This window comes from Zonotrichia albicollis, chromosome 1 (genome assembly GCF_047830755.1).
Source record: "Zonotrichia albicollis isolate bZonAlb1 chromosome 1, bZonAlb1.hap1, whole genome shotgun sequence".
In the NCBI taxonomy this organism is placed as follows: domain Eukaryota; kingdom Metazoa; phylum Chordata; class Aves; order Passeriformes; family Passerellidae; genus Zonotrichia; species Zonotrichia albicollis.
The window spans coordinates 77,064,515-77,090,415 of record NC_133819.1 but is presented as its reverse complement, the minus strand read 5'-3'; the positions used below and the strand labels follow the sequence as shown (position 1 = coordinate 77,090,415).

Genomic DNA, 25,901 nt, shown 5'->3' with positions numbered 1-25,901 from the left:
CAACAAGCAGGATGCTCTACAGTCATGCTGCTTTCTCCCAAAAATTCAATACATTGTTTCCTGTCAAAAAGGTTTTTTCTTGTGCTTGTATGGCTAGGGGCACAGTGGTTAGACTGGTCACCTGGGCCACAGAAGACACAGGTGAATGTCTGCTTTATTTATCTAGAGGATTTAATTTGTTTATTTAATACACTGTAAGGTCTGTGACTACAGAGCTTGGAAGTAAATGCCTTGTTTAATATTTTATGTTCTTCCACCTTTTAAAAATACCTAAATACCACCTCTTGTAAAGAAATGCTCTCTTGTGTCTATGATGTTTGCATTTCTCCCTCACAGTCTTCTATTTCAAGACTCCAATGCAAATTGAAATCCTTGTTCTGCCAACTGGAACCAAGACTTCAGCCTGCAATTTGTGTATCAGAGGTGAACATTTTGGTTCCTGCATATCACTCTATTCTCACAGACATCCACACACAGCCTGTACTGTAATACTTGCAGGCTGTGCTACAGCTGACAATGGCTCCTGAGACAATCCCTGTTGAGTATACTCCGGCTTTTTTGGGAAAAAAAGAAAAAATTAAAAACCCAAACCATACCAGCATTTTCTGACCAGCTATACAGTCTTATTGCAAGCACTTTATGCCAAAAGAAAGATTTTTTTTTTTATGCACATAAGAAAGAACTTTGTAAGGACAAAAGGAAAGGATTTTGGCCATGCCACTCTGTTTTTCTAATGAAAAGATCTTCTGAGTTCTGCCACTCTGCCAAAAGTGCTGGTACTATTCACACTTCAAACATCCACAAAACCAATCAGCTCATTTTAATTATTTTCCATTCTGATAATTTCATTAGTGACTGTAACAATTAAGAGGATATTAATGGTTCCTCAAGATTGCCTTTGCCTTGACATTTATAGGATTCTTCTAAAATGTCATTGATTTTTTCTAATAAGATGACTCCTTTTAAACATATATATATGCAATTAGAGAGTTATTACATAAAGCTCTTCAAACGAGCTTTGTTTGCAATATTACATCAGCTTTAACTCTGCAATTTGTTGTGGAATTACATAAAAATCTTTGGTTCAGTTGACTGTAGACGTGTACACACCTCTCCTCAATAACTTCACTATAAAGCAACCTAAGTGCAAGAACTTCGGACAGCCAAAAAGGCTTTGCTCGACCACATCAGCAAGGCAGGTAATTTATTTGAGCAACCTGGTCATATATGTAAATGCCTCGCTTGTTCAAAGGCTACTGAAAAGTCCACTTCAAAATTTGATATCACTATCCCTTATAACAAAAGTCTTACACACACAAAATCCCAGCTGTTAAGGGTGCAATATATTAATCGTTTACTTACAGTTGTGCAAAAGGCTGAATTATTGAAAAACCACAAAAGCAATGTCAACACAACCCCTTTCTTGAAACAATTTCAAAATATGCGTGTTTTTGGAAATATTTTTAGAATTTATATTTATTAAAGTTTTAAAATTTAGATTTATCTTTACTATAAAAATATTTGATTGAAACTCTAGTATCTAACACTAATTCTTCAAACCTGTGCAATATGACCGATTTTTTGTGAGCTGCAAGTTCTCTGTTTCCCAAAATGCCCCAAGTTTATTACTGCTCTTGTGGCCTCAGTGTTAGTATATTTATTAAAACTGAAAATACCCATTTTGACGGGCTCTAGTCTTTAATGTTGTAGTTGGAGAGACAACAATTTTATTTTTTTATTATGAGTCAATAACAATCACTGATTAATGCTGTTTATCCTAAAATTAATTTAGTTCTAAATTTTATTCTGGTCCTTATCGTCCCACAAAATAATACAGTTCAATCTGAGCAGGAAATGGAACCATTTAGTTGCCCTTCAGCTAAAACCCAAATACATTTTCTGACACTGAAAAACTGGTTTGAAATTTAGACTGCTCATGGTCAGATATTTCAGATATAACTAGTGAGCTGTCAGTCTATTACATTTCAAATCTGTTTACTTCCATCAAATTTATTGCAGCTTTCATTGAAGTAAGAATGAGTGCTTTGCTACACAGTAAAGTGCCTTTCAAATATCATACCTTCTAGCAATGTGAAACTGTCTGAAATATTGGAGATTTAAAGTGGTGAGATAAATTGTCAGCTGGTCTTCAAAACATATACAAATAATAGGTCCATTTTCAAATCAGACTGCGTAAAATTAGATACCTAAACATCTATTTCAGAGCTCTAGATTTTGAGGCACTTAGGAATGATCTGAACTCAGTATTTCTGTTTGCTGATACCAGAGTGTAATTTCACACCCGCTATAAATTCAGACACTTCATTCTGTTGAAACTAGGACAGCTACTGCCAAGAATCTGTGACAGTGAAAACTTAGTGTAGTTGCCCCCAAACCGTCTCTAATAATTTCTTCAGTTGAAGAAACAATTTGTTCTGCTTTCCTTGCTCATTTTCTTACTCATTACTGGATAAACCCTCCTCAGTTTCTCCTTCTCTGAGGTCTCCCAGGTCACTTGGTCCCTGTCCTATACATACACATAAATATATACAAGCACATCTTGAATAATACATATCATATCAAAAATTAGGAAGTGTAGCTATATGTAGTTCAGAAACTGATAAGAGATCTTTGGGAAAGCAGGAAAAAGATTACTTAATTTGAAGAAAAAACTGAGTTAAATTTCTACAGAATAGGTCCATAGGAGAAATACAAGAAACTGAAAATACTACTGAACAATGAGCATTTATATCAAGTGAGTTTTCAGAGTTTGCATATTACAAATGTGTACACAGAAAAAAAGTGTGGTTCAAAGATGTTGTTGTAAAACCAGTAGCAGTTTTCAGCCGCAGCCAATTCTGAAGTTACATTTTTAATAAATCAAAGCCCAGCAGACTAGGATTGATAAATGAACACACAACATGCTACCTGCCACTTGAAATTCCTCTGCACTTTAGCAATGGGTATCAGTGTCTAGAGACATGTTCCTGCAAGAAAAATTGTATGCCAACTGTTTTAGACAGTTTTGTAGGGTTGTTATTCCTCTTCTTGAGCACCTTTCTAAGGAGAACCAAGGGAAAGCAAGAGGTATAACTGAGACATGGGCATTCAGGTATTTTAAGATCTTAATGAAAATGTACATAGACATTGTATTTCATCTTTGTTATCTCTGTAGAGAAGACAGGTTTAAACTGAGCTAAAAAACCTCTTTATATGTCCTCTTTTTTGCTTTGTGGATTATGGGCTTTACTGGAGTGCTAGTGGATGATGTATCATCAGAAGAGAGATAACTTCTTATGCTGGGAATTGCCAGCACAGTAAAACACAGCCCTTCTTGCCTGGTGAAGATTTTTATTCTTAATTTTTTAACCGGTTAGATGCAAAGTAAGACCTCAAACTGGTTTTGCTTTCATTTGCTCTGCAAAACTCTCTTGCTTAAAACTATCAGGTGACACTACTGAAAAACTGATGGGAACAAGTACAGAATCAAAAGTTCTATTTTCAGCCATGCAAAAACTTTCAAAACCATGACCTCTAATAAAGATAAGCTTCAGTGGTCATTTAGAAGCACTTATTTCAAGGTAACTGAAATTCGGCTAAGGTGATGTAATGAAGTCAGAAATAACATGAAATGCTAGAAAAGACTTTTAGAGATAAATACTTTTTTCTGATTCTGTAATACCCCAGAGCAGTGGTTACATTTATCTGCCAGTGCAGTGACAGACATATTTTACTTCTTCTCTTCCCAAATAACAGTATAGTCCATCACAGTTCTATGGTAAATTGAGCACCAGTTCTATTACTTCAATTTGGCAATTCACAAATCCTAAATTCTGAAATGCTCAATAACAGACTAAGCCCATATCAACAAACACAGAGCTTGAAAAACAACTGAATATTTAAACTGCAAATTAACTGCATTTAAAGCACTTTGAAATGCATGAGGAAGACATTCAAGGACATATAAATCCATGCAAAAAATTTCATCTGCTTGTAGAGATGTGTAATAGTTAATTACACTGTAAGAAAATTATTTTGTCTAATATATTGATAGTCTGTAGGCTAACAGCAGCTACCACTATCTTTTATACATCTTTACTTTCTGACTGACAATTTTTAGAATTTTCTTTTTCTTTCCTCCAGAAACAGAAGGAATTCATAGTAATTGTGTGGTAAATTGCCTTAAAATGTTTTTTTATTTTAACTGGTTTACTGTTTTTTCTTGATAAAACAGGTCTTTTTATGAGAAACAATATTGCACAAATGCACTGAGTGAACGCAGAGGTTCCTCTTCTTTGCAGAGGTTATGTTCAAAGGAGTAAAATGCATCTCAGTCCTCCCTATAACAAGCTCCCTAATAACTGAGAATTAAAATTCAAATGGTCAACAATGCAGCTATAAAAACCTCAGAAAGGCAATTTAACCATTAGGACAGCTTGAATACAAATTTAAGATCCCAAAGGACAATAAAATAATGAAAATTTTCTCCTCTTTCCATTTTTCCAGCACAGAGAGGCTTGCACACCCACATGAGCTGAGGGAAGAGGAGCTTCTGTAGAAGTAACACTTTTGCTGTTGGTTCATTATTGTAACTGTCTTTATTCTGCTGCTGCCCTTTTAGGTATAAAGCTCCAAGGGACACAGAGGCAAACACTGCTTTGAGGATAGCTGTGGTACAGTATTTGCTAACTGAAATTATTATGCTTGCAGAAGTAACCCTCCTGGTTACTCCCTAGATGCCACACTACCAGCTCTGTTTCACTGCTACCTCTCTGTTTCACAGCACTTGGCCCCTTATAGACAGAAGAATATTATATCAAATATGATACCAGGTACCAAAGATAGAATTTCAGTTTGTCTACTGCTAATAAAAAGCCTCCTAGAGAAAGCTGTTTTCATGGAAACAGAGATTTAATGACCTATGAAAGCCCTACTCTGTTCCAAAGAGGATAACTCTACCACATACAACATGAGCAACTCACAGAATCACAGAATTTCTAGGTTGGAAAAACCTTTAAGATCATCGAGTCCAACCCATGTTCTAACACCTCAACTAGATCATGGCACCAAGTGCCACCTCCAGTCTTTTTTTAAACACATCGAGGGATGGTGACTCCACCACCTCCCTGGGTAGATGATTCCAGTATTTGACCACTCTTTCTGTGAAAAACTTCCTCCTTAATTCTAGCCTGTATCTCCCCTTGGCACAGCTTGAGACTGGGTCCTCTTGTTCTGTCTGTTGTTGCCCGCCAAGTCAAGCAGGAGGGAGTAAGTTAATCTCAAATGAACTTCTTACAGAAGTAAGGGATAATGCTTTTTATAGGAGATAAGATGATTTGATTAAATCCAACATGTAATGAACAAACTGAATGGAAAATTGAAACAGGAACCTGTTAACACGGGAAAAGTGCATTTAGAGAGAATTAAGTGTGCAGGTAAGCAAGGCAAGGTGGAAGTAAATATTGTACTTATATCTATGTAAAGGTATCAGAAAATACATTCTCAAAACTTGGAAGAAGTCACGAAGTCAGGTCTCATTAAAGCTGGGGGAAGACATTCACTTCTGAAAGAATACTAAAAGAGTCAGAAACAAGACATCTTGAAAGAATAAATCTGCTGTATTTTCAGAAGCACAGATTATGTAATAATACATTATAAAATGTACACACTTGCTTGAAAAAATACCGTTTATCTGCTCTATTTAGGGCAGTGCATTTCTGTTAATGAATATGACGAAGTCCTCCAAGATACCTCTCTTTCCCAGAACTCCTAGGTTCCACACAGATTCTCATCTGCACACTCTCACAAATCCTGATTTAGGATGCTGCCAGCTATGCCACTTTTCAGGAAGAATATGATCTACAAAATACAGATATATGTTATATTGTGTAATCCCTAGGATGCAGACCATTTGATCATGTTATCAATGCTGTGCTCTTCTATGCTTTTAGCTTTCTAATAAACACAGTGTTTGTAGAATCTATATCCATCCATGCTCATGACAGCATGTCTGCACAAGTTTTATCCTTCACTTACCCCCTGCAGTGTGTACATAAGATTTTTAACAAAAATCAAGCCACAGAAAGAACACAGGGGACCTATTTTCTTTGTCACTACATTTATATGGACTGATTGCTCTGTCCTGCAGCTTTATCATCCCTAACTGTGTGCATGTCTCAGGATTATGCCACAGGCTAAGGAGGAAAAGCCATTTTCAGAAAAAGCCAGTGTAAAGGAAGAAATGGTAAGTGGCAGCTGACCAATTAGTTATTTTTTTTGTTTGGTGTCATGGGGACTCCATTGTGGAAGAACTCCACAAAAGAAAGTTAATCAGCTGCAGCCTTTTGATTAAACTCAAAGTGGGCAAAATCTAATTTTCATCATATGGATAAACGGCAAAATTAATTATGCCAAAAGTAATAAGTCTAAAAGTAATTATGCCAGGTGTAACTATTAGATGAAGTTTTACACTTTTTTTAATAAATAATATAGAGTCAAATACATTTTGGAAAATACTTCCCATCTTTTTTTTTTAAGATATCATCAGTAAAATTACTCTACTTTTTCTCACTAAAACCTTACATTTGAAGTTAGTGCCCATAGGTGTTAGCCATATAAGCAAACAAAATATTGTACAGGTCAAAGTATTAACATGTTCCATATGATGAACAAGACATATTCAGAAAAAGGGTTTGTAGAAAAATTAAGTAAGGATAGTTTCCCTTGGGGAAAAATTTTAATTAAAGTATCCGCTGGACCACTCAATTAGCAATTTTAAACTCATCAACTAACTTCTGTGCAGTGTCTATTCACATAGCCAAGTGCTCAAAACTACATTCTCTTCCATCTTTCCTATTTAACACTTTCTTGTCCCATCCTGTTGGGCAATATGGGAAACAGCATTCATTTTTTCACCTGTGCAAATCCTCCTAAACTAAGAAATAACGAAACATTTAACCTACTGAAACCGTTTGTTAGCTACGCACTATTTGGTACAGATTTTTTTGTCTGAGAAGGCCACAGAGCTCCTTAGAGCCCACCTGCTGTAGCAGTCACAGTCTCAGTGGCACAGCAGAGAAGCTCCTGTGTGGCTCTGCAGCCCCAGCTGCAGGCTGGGCTTCTGCAGTACCAAAGGTTCTGCTGCAGCCTCTGTGGTCAGCACTGAAAGAGTTAATCCTTTTCCAAGGCTAAGTGCTTTCAGTTAACATATTTCAAAGGATGCAGGCAGATGGCATCACTTGCAAAGCTATTGTTTTAGTTTTTCAAGAGACACAGCAGGACCTGGAAAGCATTCAAAAGTTCCCAACAAGCAAAATAAAACCAGAGCTTGTATATTTGACAGAAATAAGCTAAATTCTTTGAAAAATAAAACACTAGGCGTCTTGAAAGATTGCTGAGATGTACGAATCCATGTGGAAGTTTCAAATCCATCCATTTTTCTGGAAATCATATTGTAAAAGTCCTCATTCCAAGTCTTGCCAAGGTCAAGCAGAAGGTGCCTGAAGTACATGGACATAATAAAAATAATTTTGCATCTTTCCAAAAGCATAAGAGTCTGGGCTTAGCCTAGATAGGCTGTCCCATCTCTTCTTTGCTGGTTGCCTAATCATTAAAATGCCTCAATAATGAAAAAAATCACTAGGAAAATATTTCTTGTGTAATGAAGAAGACATTCTAGTACATAATTCTTTAATAATCAGAATTAAGATTCAGCTTTGCACAATAAAATGCTATCAGAACTTTTGCAGAATAACAGTTGTATTGATTACCTATATCTAGGAGTTGCCAGGCTGATCCTTTAAATAATTTCCTCATAGATCAGTCCATATTATGTAGATATAGACGTCCATCATAATTTCCATTAATTATTCACATATTTTCTTGTCTTTACAGACAAATATTTATAGAGATTGGATGTGTCTTCACATCCTCAATTCCTTGGTGCAATTGTGCATAGCTACAAAGTACAGAAGTAAAAATAGATATGCAATCAAATGGGAGATGTCTACTAAGGTAGAGGTATGATGCAAATGAAGTTCACTACAGAAATATTCCAGCTCTCTTTGTGCTACATGAAGCCTCAGGCTTCTTTCCCTGTATCTGATGCACTTGAGAACTATTGTTTGCTGCAGATGTGACCCAGCTTTCTTGGCATGAAGCAGAGGGTTCCTAAATCTAATACAGTAGCATTACTGAACTTCATTACCTCTTTCCAATGAAAGAAGGGAAAATACAGAAAGACCAGGGAGGTAGAAATTAATGGAAGAAAAGAAATATGCAAGAGAAAGAAAAAGAAATAAAAAACCAAAAAAAATATCAAAAGCTTAGAAGAAAGAAGAAAAAGGGATAATAAGAACATCAACAGCAGGACTAGCAGGATGCTGAGATCTCGCTTGTGCACACATACACAGAAAAGATGCCCTGCACATCATGGACAAGCTCTGCCTGGAAAAGCAGGCAAGAAAGATTCTTACTGAAGAAACAGAGACAAGTGCACAGTTTTCTGCCATTTTCAGCAATTCTTGTCAATGACAGCCTACTGAACTGATCATTTTTATATGCTATATAAAGCAGTAAGAACCAATGGTCGCCTGTACATGACTCAATCTTACACACTGCACCTACGTAATTACAAGACATAGAATCAGAGGAAATAAAAATGACCTTGCGGCTTGTTGCTGAGCCCACAGTGAGTCACAACAGCTGTTTGTGTGTGCAGCTGGATTACAAGGACATAAGCATTTCCAATGACTTGGTTTTATTGTAGCCAGGACCTTGACAGCTTTGCACTGTGAAATTCAGGATTAAAAATCTTCAGATTATAGTGTCTCACTGTCTGCCTTTATTTTTGAAGCATTATGGATCTGAAGAGAAAATAAAGAGAATGAAGATATAAAATAAAGAAAAAGATATAAAATAAAATAAAGAAAAATATATAAAATAAAGAAAATGAAGAGAAAATAAATTCAGCCAAAACACAATCCCTAGACTAGAACTCCAAAAAGGTTGAAAGAAGTAATGTAGTTAACATGTATCTTTTGCACTTATATACTTTTTCAGATTTCAAGTAGAAACATTCCTTACAGGAAGTATTGAATCATCTATAAAAAGCATCAAGCTAAATTTTAGACCAAATAATATTGCAGAAGGCAACTTATCTGAGAGTTAGGGAGACCAAGGTTTGAAGCCTCTGCTTGGATTGATTCAGAACAGAAGCCCAACCTGCCTCTGAAAGAGTGGGTAAATATTCTGCCCACTGTGCTACTGAGAAATTTACAATTCCTGTCCCTACCAATGATCTTTAAGCTTTTATAAAAATTCAAATAACTTCCTTGGAGAGACTCAGGCTGCAAAATTTGGAGGCAAAATTACTTAAAATGAAACCCGAGTTAAAGTTGAAGCAAACAGGAATTTAAACTTTATTCTCTTACAGCCCAAAAGTATTCCTTAACTGCTAACCATTGTGCTAATTTCTGCTTTGACATCTTTCTTTCTATCTCTCTTTTCCTCTACTGGGCACATAAAACAATGACAGTACTTCAGAAAAAGAACTAACTTTGACTAATCAGAATTTTCCATACCTTGTAGCACAGGCACCTGCTATGTTTGCCTGTATACTCAGCAGATTCCCACATGAAAACAAATATATTGTTTTTATATGCACATGACTGTATCATGGAGAGACAAGTTACTTTGATGCCACCAGGCAAGACAATGAGTACAAATGAGAATGTAATGAGAAAAAATTACCCTCTCTTTTTTGTCCTACTTTCTTGCCCTAATATACACACATTAAAACAGAGACCAGCAATTCAGGTAGTGGAAGCACATAACAGACACCACAGCAAACCCAGAATCCATTCTACATTTCAGCTCCACAATGAAGCTGTAACAATGTCAGAGCTGTTTTATTATCACCACTCATTTGGTCCATTTGATGTATTTTGATGTTAACTATGCAAAATACTGTTACAGAAGCCAAAACCAAAATAAATGCATTGGTCTCATGTACTACTCTGGTACTCAGAATACATATAAATACTGCATATTTAAAAAAATATACTCTGCCATTTCACAAGAGAAGCATCTCACTTGCTGAAATAAATTACTAATCTGAGAGATTACAGACAGAGTCATGTTTACAATATTTCAAGGTTTATCCAATTTCCTTGTTCTTTTGTACTGTCTTGACGGCGAGATATAATTCATGATTTCTTTTTATCTGTCTGTAATGGCAGTGCAGTAAATTAAATCTGGGGTTATTTTAGCCAATCATAAATTCTGATTAGTTGTAGTCTAATTAAGGAATAATGAATGGGGAAGTGACAAATTTCCTCTTCCTCATGTTTTTTTTTTTTTTTTTGTAATTAGAATGCATACTGCACATCAATCAAATAATCTACCTTATTAAAAATCACAAACTTTTTTTTGGAACCCACGTGTTGTTTTGTTGGCAGGAGCATTTATCAGGTTTTATGGCCAGCTGTCAAGAAATCATAAGGTACCAACACTAAGCTATCTATCTGATAAATGTCCTCAAGGAGAGATTAAAAATAATCTGCCTTAGCTGTTACAAGAATGACAAAACAGCATGCAGTCTTTTCACTAAGTGTAGAAAAGGGTCAAGCCTTGATGTTGAAATAATTATTTAGGTTGTCAGACAACAGCTAGGGCCTAATAATTCTTCCAAGCTCTTAAATTTCTACAATTTAGTCTGTGGTGTCACTTGTACTCCTCCAAGTCTCGATGTGGAGTGAAGAAGCAATAGAACAAAGTGAGTGCTGAACGAACTAGAGGTGAAAACCTCTATAAAGAAGATGGATAAACACAACTTTCCACATTATTAAGCTCACAAGCAACAGATAAAATATAATTTGGGGGCTTAAATCTTATACAAAAAGTGTGAAGTAAGGTAGTATTAAATAAGAGAGTTAAAGAATCTTCAAAATAAAGGTATCTTCTTTTTAGATAAAAGAGGGGCCAAAATACAAAATGTAATTTTTGTTGATCTTATATGAGATAGCTCAGATTTACAGTTCTACTCTTTTTTTTTAATGGCATTTCTCCTACTCCCTGTATTCTCCAAGCTGTTCCAGAGACCAACACTCTCCTTAGGGAACAAGACTGACAAGGCCTTGAAGCATTACATGAAGGGACATAGAAAAAGTGTTTCTGCTTTTCAGTCAGGAGCATGAGGCAATACCCACAATGTCAATGTCAATAGCCACAATGCAAAGTTCCTGAATTAAATGCTTTCAGTTTTTATGTCTTTGTCTGCAGAATATTTTGTTTCAACTATTCATCTATCTTCTTTATTTTTCATCTCCAGGAAAGCAAATTCTGTTTGCAAAATGATTTCTTCAGCTACAAATCAAATTCTCAAAAGAAAAATATTTCTTTAAGGAAGGTTTTGACCAGGGCTTCTACAGCTCATCCCAAGCACTGACTCATTGTTGAGAATTCACAAAGTAATTCTCTTTTCATTTCCCCACATGTGAAAGCTAACCAACATATCTGTACATTTACTTAATATTAGACAGCATTCAAACCACCATGATTTTATGTTTCCACTGGTTTAATTTCCCTTTTTTTTAAAATAAGAATCTCATTCTGCCAACATCTATTGGCATAATGAAATTCTGTGTGACTTTCACAGGGGAAAAAAAGTTTCAAAATAAGAAATTGTCACATATAATATGGAAGTACAGGGCACCACGATTAGATGCCTAGCATCAGAATAAGCTGAACCACAAAAATTAATTTATATTACCTACAGCATTAGTGCTGAATAGCCTCACATATTGCATAAATAAATTAGTAAATTGAAATGATACAATGATACTGGTCATCAGGAAAGCACTATTGTTTCCAAAATAAGGTCATTTTTTTCTCTTAGTCATTCCTTTTACCAATATCCCATGACAGCAAGTTTTTCTCAGAACTGCTAAATTATATCTGAGGCAGAAATAACATTTCACATGTAATTTTAAATTAATTGGACAAGAAAGTGAAATGTTATAATTCTAAACTAAGTCCATAAAAGTTTGAAAAGTCTATTCTTCATAGAGGAAAAAATCTCATGACATAAAGAAACTTCCAGGAGAAGCTGTGAGAGGAAGATTCTTTTCCTGTCAGGTGTTCTGTCTAAGAGTGGGATTTAATGAGCTTCCCCTGACAGGGGTAAGTCTACATGTCTGTGGGTATTTAGGTAAGACACAGGCAAGCGATATTTGACAGATTCCAAAGCAAAGCTTTCCACTTTGCACTTGACATAAAAAGCATAATTTCTTGCTTTGCATTTCTTCTTATTGGGGTTCAGTCTCTATATAACATTTTAACTTAAAGCCTCAAAAAAATCTGAGTACTCATCTCCTACCTGAGAGCTAGAATGCAACAGAAGGGTATTATGGCCCTAAATTCTCTAAGGATCATCATTTCCCATTTAAAATATCAAGACATGAGAACAACAACCCTAATTGTATCATCTCAATGACAATAAAAATAATAACCGTTTAAACATGTACATATTTTCACACAGAAAAAAACAAGTTCACCAATTCCTATGCAGATATTTCATAGTGGTGACATTTACAATTCCTTCTTTCCTGGAATAGATTACACTCGTCTATATGAAAAATAATAGAACATGGAGTTTGTTTCAGGACATGTTTTCATTGTGCTGTTTTTAATGTAAAGAAAATAAGAATACAGTGATACAGATATGCCACATTAAATTTAGGTACTGAAGATAAAGATAAAAATAAAAATCCTATGCTTTTTGCATTTCACCTGGCAGCCAGCTTAATCTGCAATTAACAGCATTACCAAAAACTTTGAAATCTTGAAGTGTTTTTCTGTTTGACTGCAAAAAAATCACTCTGTTGTAAAATTATTAAACAAAATTTGTTATTAATTACACCTATGGTTGTAGTTTAAGTGAAAATCTTTGCCTTGCTTGCAAAAACCACACGTTCCTGTTATTAGTCCATTAAGCTTGAAGGATTGGTCATTGTATTCAGATTATAAACTAAGTCTATATATTTCTTAGATATGACTAAAACACCAGGATTTTTTTAATAAATTTATCACTGGAAATGGGATGTGTGAAGGAGAATGACCTTGGATTTTGGTCTTTGGAAATGATGAGTTTGAATATCCTTTCAAATTTCAATAAGCTCAACATGCTTAAGTAGGAAAACATTGGACAGAAATAAAATTGCATGAGTTTAAGCTTCCAAATGCAGAAATACAATATTGATCCTCAAAAATCATTATACTGTGGATGCAAGAGGAGGAAAAAGGAAGAAAATCTCTTTCCATAAATGCTTCAGGCAGCAATCACAAGAGACTTTCAAGTCTGAAATTTGCTGCAACACTCAGAAAATTAAAATACATAAAACTTCTCAGAGTTTTAATGTAGTACACATTTCAAAAGCCATTTTTCACTATTTGAATGTGAGTATATACCACTAAGCAGCTGGGAAACCTAATTTAGGTTTGAAATCTGCTTACAGTTTTGAGATCCTTGGCACTGTTTCTGGGAAGGTCCTTGTATAATACTTCTAAAACAAAATAAAAATGTTACATAATGAGAGCCAGATATATGAAATATTTTAAGTGCCTATCCTTTTACCATATTCCATGCCAAAAAGGTCAACACAGCAATATTATTTCAATCACAATTCTATTTCTAATGCCTGATTTGAACAACAAACTCCTTCTACAGTATCCAAACTCTTTAGGAAATATTTTTATGAGTGGATGAGAAAAAGTCAAATGGGTTAAAAAAGTGCATATTTTTAAGCATTTCATCACTACTTGATGCTGTTGAATGTGCCTGTTTGCTGAAGTGTAGAAGCAGAGACAGTGGAAGAAACAATGTTAACAGGTACTTTCAAGTTAGATTTTTTTCACTGTCAGTGGCTTTCCTTAGAAAAATGTTAACTGAGTGAAATTATTATATTTCCTTAGTGACAGAAGCTCTTGGAGAATGTTTAAATTCAGCTATAAGAAAATTAATTTATCTGAAGGCAGCACTATTTCTTATGGCAATTTCTTCTGTATCTAGGTTGCATGTGCAGTTGGTAGAAAACTAAGTTCATCTTTCTAATTTCCATAGGCCTTATATATTTGTATAAAAAAATATAACTATTCCTCTCCCCATGTTTTAGCTGTACTATATATTAACTAGGAGTGGTTTATGTCTAGGAGAGTTTAGAGCTAGTGAGGTTTATGGCAGTTTTATTGGAAGCATTTATCAAGATTTAGTGTTTGTCAGCAGCAGAACCAGTGAGCAGCCTGATGGTCATTTAGCACAAACACAGTGGCAGGGTGAGAAAACCCAGATCATCCCCAAAAATGAGAAGTAAAAATAAACCTTAAGAGCACTGTACAAACATTTACAATCACATCCAAAATGTCTTCTCATCCTATCACTTACACTGTTTTGAATTGCTATGCCTAAGTGACAACACTTCTTCAGTGTAAATGACAATGCGGCAACACTGGGAGAAGAAATTATGTTGATACTCACAGTGTATCCACAACTAGAAAACATCCTTTTATTCCCTTCTCAGTGTGCCTACCAGCCTGAGTCTCTCCTGTGGGTAACTACAGCAGGACACAGTATTGATGTTTTCTTCCTGTTGGAAATTGCTCTATTTTCATGTCAGAAACTCAAGCTGTGAGAGGGGTACAGGGGGGAAAGTCATAAGGCACTTGACTTGTAAATAATCTGTCACAGCAGGTCAGGGCCAGCTAACTTTCCTCACCTAAATGAAGGAAAAAGAAAGAAGCACAAGACAGGGAGAGACAGATCTGATTTCTGCAAATGTCCAGCCCGTCTGCTCAGCCAGATGGCCAATTGAATCACAAGAGGAAGGTGTCACAGAGAAGCCTGAGACTTCCCTGCTTTATCATTCTCTAGCCAAAAATAATAATTCAACAGCATCCAACAGAACCCTAAAGGCTTTATGTACTAGCACGCTGAGATTCCCTGTAATCACTGTGATATCTTCAGGAACAAGGGGTGGCATGAATCATTATTTGGATGTGATAACATGACCCATACAAACATTAGGGGATAATAGGCAAGTCTGCACTCTGCAAATCGAATCACACCATGATCCATCATTAACCTAAGTGAGCTATTGCTTTATTGAAGTAGCCCTGTAAATGAATAGGTCACAGTCTATTTAAAAGCTGAGAGATTTGTTAATGCTCCAAGGTCTTATATTTTATTAGAGCATACAGCCCAAGTACAACTGAGATTCTAAGTGTGTTTTTAAAGGATAGGTAACGGTGAAGGGAAAACCTAAGATTTAGACTTGATTAATTTTTAAATGCTCCATTAAAACACTTATTTGCACATATACAGAAAGGTATCCTTATGTGTCCTAATTTTAGTTTTGTCTTAAAGAAGAAAGAAAATAATCACTAATTTGATTTCTTTTTTTTTTTCCTTCACAGGCTTTCATAATGCAAGGAGTGAAGACTTTGGGAATACAGAAAATTAATGCACTTCCAGTTGTTCTGAATCAGCACTACATGAAAAATTAAGATTGTCCTTCAGAAGAGAGATTCACAATTCAGAATTAAGCCAATTAACTGCTACTTTAGGAACTCTGGATTTTGCATAGACAGAAGTCCAGGTGTTAATACCAGTTCTTCAGTGTTCAGTTTTGATAACAGGACTGAGCTTCAAAACCAGCTAAGACAAACCTTTCAAGGACTCCCATGACCCTCCTTTTCTTATGGCATCCTGGCATGTTTATTCAGTTATGGATGCAACAACGAACTATGGGCATCCTCTGAGACTGCTGGACCATAAAAGAGAAGTAATTATTTTCCCCCTAAATACTCCTGAAATCAAGTTTAAATCACATATTCTATATCTCTTACAAAAAAAGTTTTATTTTTATAACTGTATTCTTATAGCAATTCTTTGCAATAAGGGAAGGAAATGAAAGAATCTTTTAATCAAACCTTATACACTATCAAGCCAGTTTCGCCTGAAAAAGGTAGGAATGGGCTTCACAGTTGGGAAGAGAAGATCTTCTCCAAGTACTGCATGGATAACGTGGGAGGAGCAAATGCCAAAGAACTTGATAAACAGTGATAAATAGGTAATCACTCGAAAACACTTCTATTTCCTTCTAGGGAGGACTGATAATTAGCTCCCACATTCTTCACTTATACTCTGAAAAACTGAAAATATCTGTGACCATTTGCTATATGACTCTGTTAAACAGTTGTTCCGAGAATACGTAAGGTGTTTTAAGGAACTGTGTGTTGTAGCACTTTTTGTGAATTCTAGGGAATCCACACAGAATAATTTTGGTTGCATTTCTAAAGGTTTATCAGAATAAATTACAATATGTTACTGTTGTTTAGCTAAATTCTTTGTTGGGACATGCTTTTCTTTTGATGGTCTTCAATTATGTACTCATTACCTGCATACTTCCTCAAGACCTCTGACACTTCCCCCAAATGGGCTGAAATTCACTGGGGCATGCTGCTTTTACTGACAAGTATAACAGTGTGTAATTTTTTTCTCTTCAAGACAGCTTCAAGACAGAGATTCATATTCATGTTTAAACAACTCAGTTCACTCTACACTCCCACTCCACAGCTGTGGGAAAAAAATTCCAGTGCAACACCTTTCCTGTGCATAATAACGAAATCCCCATGAACCACACACAGCCTCTGCAGAATGTTAGATGCTGGAGTAAGCTGCAGTATCAGACCCTCCTCCAGCTTTGAAGTCTGACTTACACTTGTGTTTCTGGAACCTCCCTGGTGAGATCTATGATTGTCTCTAAAATATAAACAGCATATCAACTTTTGAAGGTAGAAGACTTTTAAATTGTTAGGATTGTATGCAGGCCACTGATAAGTTCTTGATTTCTGTTTGATCTAGTAATTAAATAAAAAATGAAAATGCATTCTCTCAGTGTAAAAGGGCAATAAATTAGGGAAGAATGTATAGAAATCAACACAACTGCTTACGACAAGCATTATGAATATAGGACAAAAAAAACTCCAACCTACTCTTTGATCATCTCTCTCTCTGTCACAGCCAAACAAATGATGCTGACACCTAATTCATTTTCTTTTGACTTGCACACTGTAGAAATAACAGGTGCATTGTCCTGAAAAGTTCATTCTTGTCTCCTGACTTATATGGATGAGCTTTTGGAATCCAATGTTAGCAACATTTTGGTTTTTTTTTTCCTGTTTTGTTTTTTCTTTTATACTGATACTTGTTTATAAATAGAACTAGTCTTTGCTCCTATCACCAAGATAGTATGCTATCAGAAGAAAAAAGAGAATGAATACCAGTATTTTATAGAAATGTGGAGTGGTTAAGATTGGGAGGAACCTTAAAAATTATCTAGATCCAAAACCCCTGCAATGGGCAGGGATATCACCCACTAGATCAGATTGCTCAAAGCCCCATCCATTCCAGTCTTGAGCACACTGAAGGATACGGCACACACAGTCTCTCTGGACAACCTGTGCCAGTGTCTCACTATTCTCAAAGGCAGAGAATTTCTTCCTAACATATAATCTAAATCTCTCCTCTTTTAGTTTAAAAACATTCCCCCTTTCTCTATCAATATCTGCTCACTGTCCCTCTTTTTATAAGTCCCCTTTAAATACTGAGAATTTGCTAAAGTCGACATGGAGCCTTCTCTTCTCTAGGCCGAGCAACCCCAACTCTCAGCCTGCCTGTGTAGGAGAGACCTTCCAGCCCTCTGGTCACCTTGGTGGCCCGCCTCTGGACCCACTCCAACAGGTCTGCATGTTTCCTGTGCTGAGGACCTCCAGAGCTGAACACAGGACTTCAAAACGAGGTCTCACAAGAGCAGAGAGGGACAATCACCTCCCTCAACCTGCTGGCCTCACTTCCTTTGGATGCAGCTCAGGATGCATTTGGCTGTCTGGGCTGCAAGCACACATGGCCATTGGGCTTTTCACTTACCCACAGCCCAAGCCCTTCTCACAGGGCTGCTTTCAATGAGTTCAGCTCCCAGTCTGTGCTCATGTTTGGGATTGCCTGGACCCTGGTGCAGCACCTTGCACTTGGACTTGTTGAACCACATGAGGGTGTCATGGTCCCACTTCCTGAGCTTGCCTGGATGGCACCCTGTCCTTCAGGGTCACTCAGCTTGGGGCCGCCTGCAAACTTGCTAATGGCACACTGGATTTCACTGTTTATGTCATTGATAAAGCTATTAAAGAGCACTAGTTTCAGGGCTTCCCTCAACCTATTAACAGCAGCTCCCCAAAGAAGTCCTACCAGCAGGTATGCAATAAGCAGGGCAGGAACACAGAGGTCAAACTCTCTGCCTGGCCAAAGGGCTGCTGTTTGCCAGCCACAGAAAAGTACAAGCTTTTTGAGTGAGGGAGTCTCCAGCCGAGGTTAAGCCAGATTTATTCCTGCTCTGTGCTCCTAAAGAGGCTAGAGAATCAACCTGGCCAAAAATCCAGCTTCAAAGCAAATTTCTATAGGAATAAATAATTACTGCTGGAATGCAACAGGAAAGATTTTGATGAATCAAGACTGTCATGCTTGTTCATTGAGCTGTCTTTCCAGTGAATCATGCAGCTTTATTTCTCTGACAAGGACCAGAACTAGAGCTATTTCCATCAATGACATGAAAGTTGAAGCAAAGAGCTTTCATTTAACTTTAGATGGGTTTTATTTCTCTTCTTCTACCTTGGTGCTATTCCTGTATCTACCATCAGTAGTTTTTATTATGCAGTTCAATCCATCAGATCATTAACACATTATCCATGAGGCCCATTTTGTTATTTTAAAGTGTTTTCCCGTGGCTGAAGTAGCTTTCAAGGTTAATCTCTAACTCCACAAAACTCCCATTGTTTTTCATGCCCTTGCCAGAGTTTTCAGTGGTTTATAAGAAAGATGCAAAGTACAGAACAGAAGTGAAAAAAGAGACTGCTTCTGGGAGTGAAGGCATTGCACAGTCTACCACCTCTGTCTGCTACTAGAGGACAGATGTTTGGGGAAAAAAAAATCTGTCATTTCCTAACTGACAGTGGGAATTGAAACAGTAAGTGCAACAGGAATGTCTACACTGAAGCAGTGGTCAGGACATCTCAAAATTTAGTTTATAACTAAATTTTACAGTAGATATTAAGAATACATGCGCTGAGACAAAGCAGAGAATAAACACAAAGAAAAAAAAGAAGCAAAATATTTATTACAAGATTTCAAAAAGGAAGTAGATATAACAAGGTATGACAGGTTGACTTGATCTGTCAAGGAAATGCAATCCCTTTCTGGAGTTTAGTAAAGTAGCAATTTCAGAGTACCTCACAATTGGTTTTACTGAATAGAAGAAAACAAATCATCCAAGATAAACCAATAAAGAACAATGAAATTAGGAAAGAAGTTCTTTTAAAACAAGAGAGGCCAAAATAGTATATCTTAGCCCTGTCTTACTCAATAGCAATGTAAGCTTTTCAGTGATGAGAGGTGATTAATATCTTGTACTATGTCTCAGGGAAAAAGAGTACTTTAGCAGACAGCTTCTTAGAACCATACTGACATATAAAGGAATTATCTCTTAACAAGAGGCAGATTCTTAAGTGGCATCCTAAAAAGAGACAGACTTAACTATCTTCCTGAAATTTAGGTCTCTGAGCAGCAAATTGTATTAATGAGGGATGACAGAATCTGTACCCTTGTACCCTCATTTTTCCCTTGAGAAGTAGGCACACCGTCACAACTACTCTGTGAAATATGACAGTATCACAATACAAAATAACGTCCATGTGAAAACATACCCAACTTTATTTCCACAGCTATGATACAATCACTTATAAGTATCACCCAGCTCCTAAATGCAGCTCAGTAGGAGTGAACACGCTGAGAGAAACCAGTGTACCACAGCAGACCATGGACCTCCTTCCACATCAAAGACTTTTCTAAAAGTGAAATCTAGAGCTGAAAAGAGGCACCATCTCATTATAATAGACATTATATTCCAGTTCCTTGAGTGAACAGTACCTAAGAAACAGGAAAGATCACATGATATTTTTCACAATGCAGTTATAAAACATAACACTTCATGTAACATACCTTCTTAGTAGCATTTGTCTATTTTTTGCCACCCGGAACCATACTTCATTCCTTGCAATGCCTTCAACTCAATGTGTTATACAAACTCAAATCTTGTTCACATTTTAAAATGTCTTATAAAAATTGCTTCATTTAAAGGGTATGTATACATAAACTGATGTATACATAAAATGCTTTAAGTGGAGGCATTTTTATGAGTCACTTAAAAGCAGACCAGCACTTGGCTTCTTAACAATTTTCACAGTCAAGATACCTCAAAGAGCTTTGCAAACGAATAGCTTGGAAACCAACAAAGATACTGATGCTGTGGGCAAACATATGATTTAAAGGGGAGCAAACGCAAAGGTATTAGTTTCTTCTCTTAACACATGAACAGAAAACCATGGTTAAATTAAGAAAAATCAAAGACACTATGGCATCAGCTTTAATTATTTTTTGTTCTGTGTTTCCCTCCTGTGTTTTTTTTTTTTTATTAGGAATCTTTAATATACATGTTCAAATACATAGCCTTTAAGAAATTAATGACAATGTGGAAATAAGATTAAAATATGCTGTTCCACTCAGCAACATACTGGGAAAAAATCAGGCTTTTTTATTGCTTAAAACAATTCACACTAAAATACAATTGTGTTTCTTTTCCAACCTTTCAAAAATTGTTGAATAACTCCAGTAGAACTATCATCAATTTGCTTGTATTTGACTTTGAATTCATAGTTTATGATGGAATTGTTTAAGTTGGAAGAGAGGTCTAAAATCATTGAGTCCAACCACTAACATAGTTCTGCCATGCTCACTACCAAACCATGTCAGAATGTGACACATCCACATGCCTTTTGAACTCATCCAGGCATGACCATTCCACCACTTCCTTAGGCAGCCGATCTGAATGTCTGACAATGCCCCCAGTGAAGAAACTTTCCCTGATATCCAATCTAAATCTCTCCTGGTGCAGCTAGAGTCTTTCTCTGTCCTGTACCACTTGTTGACTGGGAAAAGAGACCAACCCCACCTGGCTGCACCCTCCTTTCAGGCAGCTGTGGAGTGATAAGGTCCCTCCTGGGATTCCTGTTCTCTGGGCTAAAGAACTTCTGCTCCCTCAGACGCTCCTCACAAAACTTGTGCTACGGACCCTTCAGTAGCTCTGTCGCCCTTTTCTTGACATGCACACACACACATCACTGTTGGTCAATATTAAGAAAAATATTCTGAAAACAGTTTGGTATTCCTAAAAGAAGAAGAGATTCTCAACAGCAATATATATGCAATCATTTTTCAAAGCCTTATGACTGTGAATGGGACGACTGCTGTAATTTAATCAAAACGCCAGTTGTCATCACAAGATTATTTCACACAGTACTCAGTATAATACTTACACTATTAAATAAAAATATAAGTATCAATATTAGTAAATAATTTCTGGTAATGAAGTGTGAGAAATAGAGGCAAATACTTTAGTAAATTTTGAATATTTTTATATTAAAACTGATACACGTTGTTGGAATCAGAAGTAGAATATATTACAAAAATAAAGCTTTTAAAATAAATATATCGAAACTTGAAATATATTATTTTTCTTTGTTGTTTCAGACAACTTTATTATAGCTAGAAAATAAGGAGAAGACTTGCAGTGTGCACATGCACAATCTTTAAAAGCATAAGTAAAAGCAATACATTACAGAGAAAAAGGTAAGATCCCTCTGAGCAGGCACTGTTGTGAGGAAATGTCTGTGCAGAAATTCCGTTTAGACGGCTCTCTCAAGAAAGCTGGTATTTACAAATGAGAAAACTGTGCTGCAAATAATCTTTCTTGTTACAATCTAAGACTCAGTCTTAAATTGCACAGGAAGCGATGAGTGTTTTACCAGTTTCACAGCAGGGCACACGGCAAGGAGAGCCCTGCTCCCCACCTTGAGAAGGTGTTTCCAGGTACTCCAGAGTCTGGCTCCTGCAGGCAGCACCATGCTGTGTGCCCACCCTGAGCCTCTGTGCTTCTTTACATGAAAACAGCACATGTTCCAGCCTGACTTTATCTGCTCTGTTTTACTGTAAGGCTTCACACTGCATGCCCACATCAGAATAGTTTGGGAAAGTTGATATGAGACTAGCAGATCCTCTGAACATATTAAAGGCAATTTACCTGAGCTGTAGGCGATTATAAGAATATTTGAAAAATTTGATCATGATGCTATGCACAGTTATATGTAAGTTACTCCCTTCTCTATTCTGTGATAACTGCTTAAATACTTACTTAAGCACAATTTTGCAGCCTTTAATGAAACATTTACAACCAAATCTTTATAATACTGTTATAGTAGCATCTAGATAAAGACAAAAACATCATGGCATTTTCTTATTACACAAATGCCAATGATTTCTAAAACATTCTCTTATACAAAAGTGTTTAAAATAATTTGAATACTGAAAAAGCTGTTAGTCTAAAACTCACTCACAGAAAAGAAATTTAGGAATTTGCTAACCTATACATTTTTTAATCATCTCAAGCACTACTGTTGAACTAATGGGTTCCTTAAGGTTGACAGAAAGCAAAATAAGCATTTATTTTCCTGCTGAATACTGATTACAAGTAATGTTTTTCTTCAGAAGAACAAAACTCCAACTGATGGGTGCAAAATGAGAAACTGCATCTAGAGAGACAACTATAGCCTTTATATTTGTTATTCTGTTATCTGCTTTCTATTGCATGTCATTGCAACTGAAATATTATTTCTTCTTATATATTTGGAAGAAAATATTACAAAGTATTGAACACTTTAAGAAAAATCTGGCTAGGTATGATAAATACAAATTGTGGGAGATCCCTCCAGCACAGCAGATAAACAAATACCACAGACCTGACATTCAGAACAGGTGGGAGGGAAGGGGGCAGGACAGGCACAAATTAATTGAAATAAAGCAAACTCGAGGATGAATGTCATCTATGGGATAGATGCAAGACTGAAAAAATAAATTTTCTTATAAAACTGTCTTTTCAAAACAAAGTATTTTGTTTATTGCTTCCCCAAAGGAGAATCTTCTCCCTCTGCAGTCTCCCACAGGGGCCTCAGTCTCTGAAAGGAGCAACATCAGGTGACAAGTTTGATCAGTTTTGTAGGAAGACTTTGGTCTGCATGCTGGTATGGTCTTGAGCACTCAAATCAGTTTAGCAATTAACTGCCTATGACTTCTGCAATGCAACCATCAGCTTTGAGATCTGACCAAGTATTTTATAAGAAGCCTTGAGTCCTCTTGAAAACACACTGTCGTCAGTAAAAGGTTTAACAAGTTCAGAAGACAGAAATAAAGACATGCTGACAAAATTGCTAATTTCATAAAAGCACGGTTTCACGGAAATACCTTAATACTGATTTACTTTGAATCTGAAATGCAATCACATACACAGCAAAAGGTGCATTATAATAAGACCTACTTAGTATTCTTGAATTGTTCAGTTTTTGCTATTTATATTTAGATTTGAAAATAGGGAAAGAAATACCAGTAACCTCAACCATTCATGCTATCCAGCATCCTATTTAGCTCTGTACAGATATTTGCAGATACAGAAAAAAACCCAGTTAACCATCACTCAATAAACACAGACATTTGCACAAAGTCCATCATCACCACTACACCATAGCATGCTTTGAAATGAGTATTTAAAAGGCAAGAGACTATGTTTCCTCCTTACTCTAGACTGAATATTAAGAATTGAAATACCAAAGCCACATAGCCATTAACATCAAAAATCACGTGAAATACTCAAGGTAAGCACCTTCACACATCGCTGTCACAGGCACACTTGCAGCATGATTTGTAATTCATAGCAAACCCCACTATTAAAACGTTTGTATAAAGATTATGCATGTCATACTGTTCATCACATGACTAATTCATAGAAGATCAGTTTGAAACATTATAAAAGATAAATCACGGCTCGCATTTGAAAACCTCGTGTCAGGGCTAAATTTTATTTCTCCCCACTAATTTTTTTCTGCAGTGCCTTTTTTTATTTGTTTGTTTGTTTTAAGGGGGGAGGCTGCTCAGGTGTTTTCAAAGTTGTTTCAAGTCGAATTCATATTCCTTACCTTCTTTCCTGTAATTAAACCTTATTACTTCAAACGTCAGCGCTGCAGAAATTCCCCCCTGCCTCCCTGTCTTCGCACACACACACAGAGTACTGAGCACTCAAAAAATAGATAATTAAAAAAAAAAAAAAGGGGGACATAAAAAACGGCAGATACATCTCTAGTCCCACGAGTTTCACACCGTCTCCCAGCTACTCTCCCTTTTAACGGAGTGCCCGGTTTGGCACGCTGTTTTCCCTTCTGCGAGCCCAGCGTTCAGCAGAGCCGCGGCGGCTGCCCCCACACACCCGCCCGCCCTCACGCACCTCTGTGGCCCCCAGGCGCTGCCCGGCCCTGGGAGCGCCGCACTCCCGCACGGCGGCCCGGGCACCCGCGGCTCCTTCCTGCCCCTGCTCGGCTCCCTCTCCCCGCAGGCACCGCGGGCTCGCACACTTTGTTGGGAACTTATGGAAGTTTTGCGGCTCCAGACCGGGATGAGCAGGGAATGGAGGCTGCTCCATCCGCGCGGCCGGGCTCCTCGCCTGTGGCCCTGCCGCTCCTCCGGCGGAGGCAGCGTCCGTCCCTGGGTGCCCGGCTCCGGGGTCCCCACACACAGCCCCGGCCACTGGGGGGCCATCCCGGGCTCTCCCCTTTCCCGGGAAAAGCCGCCTTACCTGCTACATGGAGCTGCAGCGGCAGCAGGCGGAGCGGCGGCAGCAGCGACCGCAGCGGCAGCAGCCCGCTCGCTCAATCGCCGTAGCAGCACCACTGCCCTTTCTCGCCTTCCCCCTCATTCACCAAGGATGTCGCGGGCGGCAAAGGCAGGTAGAAACCACTTTCTTACTGGAAGAGGTCGGTTCCCTGCTCAGAACGCCTCTGAATGGCTCTCTGAGGCTCCCGACACATTCACCCTTCAGATCGATACTGCACTTGAGCAGCAGCCTGAGCTCAGCTGCGGCTGATAGAGAGCAGCCAATTGGTATTGAGGATTCCCTTTCGGCAACCCCCTCCCACAAAAATACACCGTCTGCATCTGAAATTTCTGAGTTGTGAAAAGTAGTGTTAACCCCTTGCTTGAAAAGCACCCTGTGCTTTTGAAACTCCGGATAATCTCATATTTTATTTTTGCATTAAAAAAAATCTCTGACTGTTCAAACTATCCTCACCTGAACGCTTTTAAGCTGGGTAGCAGTCAGTGAGAAAACTAAAACACCTGACCTGGCAATCAACTGATTAACTGATTGACTGACTGGGAGGGTGATGTTTTTGCAATCTAGTAGATATAGCCCATGACCAAAAACAAACAAAACAACAACAACAACAACAAAAAACAACAACCAACCAAACAAAAAACACCAAAAAAAACCCCAAAAATCAACAAACCTCAAAAAACCAAACCAAACCAAACAATAAAAATCAATCAACCCCCCAAAAAACTACACCACAACCCCCCCACATAAAAAAACAAAACACACAAGGAAAAAAAAAAAAAAAACCACAAAAAGCTGCTCCACCACCAAAGCAAAAAACCCCTCAAATCTGTCAACCAGACATCATCATCCTCTTTTTTCCCCACGAACTCCCCATATTTCTGACAAAAAATATGCCTATACTTCAATCAAATAAGAAAAAAGATGGCATATACAGTCACAGTAACATACCTAGAGAAGAGAAATTTCTATTTTGGCCAGTCCTGAGTTTTATTTAGTGGATATGACTTCGCCATTTCATCA

The 25,901-nt window shown here is 37.2% G+C and overlaps 1 protein-coding gene across 6 annotated transcripts in view; it reads right to left on the bottom strand.

Moving 5' to 3' along the window:
• CDH12 (cadherin 12) overlaps positions 1-25,141 on the bottom strand; it is a 536,918-nt gene extending 511,777 nt beyond the window's left edge. For 4 of the 6 annotated variants that reach the window (XM_074545283.1, XM_014265146.3, XM_074545297.1 and 1 more), the window contains exon 1: positions 24,843-25,141. The gene's annotated coding sequence lies outside the window, so the exon portion shown is untranslated. Of the gene's footprint in view, positions 1-24,189; positions 24,321-24,494; positions 24,772-24,842 lie in introns of those variants that run through there. The other 2 variants (XM_074545278.1, XM_026791781.2) reach the window with 2 other exon arrangements.
• Between the last annotated feature and the right edge of the window lie 760 nt (positions 25,142-25,901).